This window comes from Myotis davidii, unplaced genomic scaffold, assembly GCF_000327345.1.
Source record: "Myotis davidii unplaced genomic scaffold, ASM32734v1 scaffold499, whole genome shotgun sequence".
In the NCBI taxonomy this organism is placed as follows: Eukaryota; Metazoa; Chordata; class Mammalia; order Chiroptera; family Vespertilionidae; genus Myotis; species Myotis davidii.
The window spans coordinates 1844779-1848946 of record NW_006290677.1 but is presented as its reverse complement, the minus strand read 5'-3'; the positions used below and the strand labels follow the sequence as shown (position 1 = coordinate 1848946).

General features: G+C 41.1%; 1 protein-coding gene across 1 annotated transcript in view; it reads left to right on the top strand.

Annotated features, from left to right (window-relative positions):
* The window catches only part of DLG2 (discs large homolog 2), a 1585094-nt gene that overhangs the window by 264486 nt on the left and 1316440 nt on the right, over positions 1 to 4168 (top strand). The window lies entirely within an intron of this gene.

The following is a 4168-nucleotide window of genomic DNA, read 5'->3' as shown; positions in this document are numbered from 1 at the left end:
CAGCCAGCACTCCCCCAACACCCCTCCCTTCTGACAGTTGTGAGTTTATTTCTATTTTGTTTGTTAGTTTCTTTTGTCCATTAGATTTTACATATGAGTGAAATCATATGTTACTTGTCTTTCTCTGAATACTACTCTATACATTTTGACTTCATTCAAAACCCTTCTTTATTTTACTAGTGTTGATGGTCTTTAACTTTATAAACCAATGGCAAACCAGAGATAGAAAATGTGGCTTTAAAAGCAAGGCAAATATTTCTTTCCACATAGCTTACGATCTTGACTGTTGGGGCTCAAATAGTACTTATGCAACAGTCCTGACATGGCAAGTGAAAACAGCTCTCCCAGCGTGCCATGGCTCACACTCTGCTACAAGCTATACACCCCTACTCTCATTTCTGGTTAAGCCCCAAAGACCTAGAGAGGTAACTTCTGGCACTTTTAACATGTGTTTACAGTGGAATCCGTGAATTCTCTGAAATCGAAGAGGCAACTGAAGGTGACTTTGTTTCTGCGAGTCTGTTTCTATCCTGTGAGTCCCTTGAAGGCAGGAAGTGCGTATTATTTACCTGTGAATCTCTTGCTCCCAACTAGAAACAAGACAAAGAGGGTGTACTCAATCAATGTTTATTTAGCTAGGTTGAGCTCAACCAATCTGTATAGTTACAAACATTCGTTTATTCATCCAGTCTGTACTGAGCACCTACTATGTAATAAATGTGTTAGGTACCAGGGATACCCAAGAGCTCAATCGCATTTCTGCCACTTATCAGCTGGGTCGTTAAGATGCATGTGAAAAGGACATTAACTTTTGAGTCAAGACTTGAACTCTATTTCTGCCACTTATCAGCTGGGTCACATTGGACACATCACTTAATCTCTCTAGACCCCAGTTTCTTCACTTAAAAAGAACAACAACGGTGTAATAACTACTTTATAGGATTGTAGTAAAGATTAAATGAGACCATATGGGATACATTTTTATCTCCAATTGTTGTAATTGGTCCTCCCTCGTATTCCTTCATCAATACTCTGTAAATAACAGAGCAAGAAATAGATGTTACTTGCCCAGGTGAGAACAGAGTGGTTCAGTGAAGGTGAGTGATGCTTCTAATCTAGGCTCATACAGCTAGTAAGTGGCACGATAAGATGCTCACCAGCATCTGCAGAATCAGAGTGATTTCTGTCCTACAGCTCACACCTCCATGAATTCTAATTCTCTGGTGAAAGTCAGTCACCTTCCCTCCCTGTAATCTTGCTCATACCAATCATTACTCCCAAGTGAAGTCTTACTTCCAGTCCTTTTTTTCATGACAGACTGAGAATCCCTTTGGCCTTATCTTTCTTTTCCTATAGTCTTGTGGGCTTTTCTTACTTTATGGTTTGGGAGGGGCAGAGAAATACTGGGTCAGGCCCAGGTTCTGGCTGCACATCACCTTGACTTTGATGTGCTCCTTTTGTCACTTAGTCCAGAAGACTAGAGCCACAGGAATTCCCATAGAGGGAGCACAGAAAAGATGTTTCACATGTAACTGATGGGAATTTGAGGCTACCTACACTTCCATCATTCATGACCTCATCAGAAAACTGATTTTTTAGAAGACATGGAATCTTGCTTAATCATTCCCTCAACCTTTTGATCCTCTTCCCTGTTGATAATCACTACCTAGCATATTTCTTGCTACCGAGACAGTAGGCAGGCAGCTGCTGCAGTTCTAACAGATTCTAAGGTTGCTCCTCAGGAGGTTGGCAAAGGATGCCTTGTGAAGCTGAGGATTTAGAAAAAAGGTGTTTGTTTCCTTCACCCTGGAGAGTCTGAGCAATCAGTCCCGGGCTTTTCCTCTCTCAAAACTGTTTATGCTTATAAAGGAAATAATTTCATCAGGGTGTGAAGGTGAATTTTGTCTAAGCATTTTTAGTTTGGTGGCTAATTTACATACATTCTATGGGAGCTTTGAGAATTGATTTGGGGGCTTTGTTCTGTGCAATGTGTTTATACTAATTGTGTTGCTAGGATGTTTTTATTAAGTCATATGGGCAAGCATTTGTTCCTAATTGGAAATTGGTAACTGCTTATCACTTTCGTAAAGCTAGTCAGTTAGATGGTCATTTGACTACATTTGGAATTCTGGATGATTGAAATTTTCTATTTTCTTCCAGATATTTAGTGTCCAGACTCCCTCCCCTGAGAGGGCCACTCTGAGTCACTGAGTCACACAGACTAAGACAGATAAAACAGAAATGATTTCATGGGCTCTGCATGTGCAACTATGGGGCCTCGTGAAAAGATTTCGGGTTATAAATGTATCTTTTAGAGTTACCCATCCCTCTCAATGCATACCCTAGAACAGAGATGAACATAGGTTTTATTTCAAGTGCCAATTCTGACTGATTGATAGTGGGCCTTATAGAAATGTCTATGGGAAGGATTTTGAGGCTGTATCCAGACTCAGAGATAAATGCCTTCATTGGTTAGCAGTGTATGTCATGGATGCAGCAAGAGTCAGAAATGGTCACACCCTGGCCATCATCCCTATTGCGCTGTAAAGTTTTATTTTATATGCAATTGCTTCACAGGAATAAAAGTGAAGAGTCTCTTATGCATTTGTCGTTATGGAGCCTTATGCAGGATTTTTTTTTAGCCTCTGTCAAGCCCTTTTTACAGATGTCAAGGCAAGTTTTCCTTAGAGTAGTTGGCTAATGTGGTTTATTAATTTGTCCCGGAAAATTACTTCTGTGCATAAATAATTCACTCTTCAACATCTTGAATATGCACATCTTCATGCCTTTGCTTTAAGCTATCCTCTCTCTCTGAAAACAGTGTCCTTTGTTTCTTCATTTGGAAATTTTTCTCACTGTCCATGGGCCACCTCAAATGCTGTCTCCCACTCTGCAAGGCTTTCTGTGACCTTTTCAGGCAGGATGAATGACTCTTGTTTTCATCTCTCCAAAGCAGTCTGTGGACTCCTAGTATCACACCTGCCACATTGCTCTGTGATTACTTGTTCACATGCCAGAATCTAGCCCGGGATATTAGACATATGTTTGTAGACTTGAAGTAGATTAAGCAGTTATCTAAAAACCCACAGTTTCTCACTTAAAGCTGTTGAACTTCTAAAGCAGCGGTTCTCAACCTGTGGGTTGCGACCCTTTGGGGGTTGAACGACCCTTTCACAGGGGTCGCCTGAGACCATCGGAAAACACATATATAATTACATATTGTTTTTGTGATTAATCACTATGCTTTGATTATGTTCAATTTGTAACAATGTAAATTCTTGCCTGGTCAGAAGAGAACTAGTGGCGGCTCAGGTGAGCTAGAAAGCATCCTTTCCTGCTAAAGGCTTTCAAATTCTCTGTTCAGCAGACTCAAAGCTTCTTTGCAAGTGTCTGCCATCAGTAGAGTAAATTCTTGCCTGGTCAGAAGAGAACTAGTGGCGGCTCAGGTGAGCTAGAAAGCATCCTTTCCTGCTAAAGGCTTTCAAATTCTCTGTTCAGCAGACTCAAAGCTTCTTTGCAAGTGTCTGCCATCAGTAGAGTAAATTCTTGCCTGGTCAGAAGAGAACTAGTGGCGGCTCAGGTGAGCTAGAAAGCATCCTTTCCTGCTAAAGGCTTTCAAATTCTCTGTTCAGCAGACTCAAAGCTTCTTTGCAAGTGTCTGCCATCAGTAGAGTAAATTCTTGCCTGGTCAGAAGAGAACTAGTGGCGGCTCAGGTGAGCTAGAAAGCATCCTTTCCTGCTAAAGGCTTTCAAATTCTCTTTTTGAAAAATTCTATGGACATCAAGGCAAACATGTCTTGGGAGAATTGAGCTACAGCCTTTGGAACACTTCTGCCTGTTAATCAGTCTTCAGTAGGGTGTGTGGAAGGGAGGAACCTGTCCCATCAATCACTATATTGCTCCCCACTGTCTTAAAGTAAGTACCCCTTCCCAGGTAGTGGTCCATTCTGTTAAAATATAAACTTTTCAGTTTATAAAGAAATGGCATGTGCTTCATTTCGATGAAGCCTGACCATTATTTTAAACAAAGCCAACACAGACATAGAACTGTCTCCATTTTAAACATGCAGTAGCTCAGAGAGGTGGAACAAGTGATTCAAGGCTGAAGTAAACAACCCAGCTAGCCTTTAAACCCAGATCCTGTCTCCTACAAGTCCCAGTTCTTCTC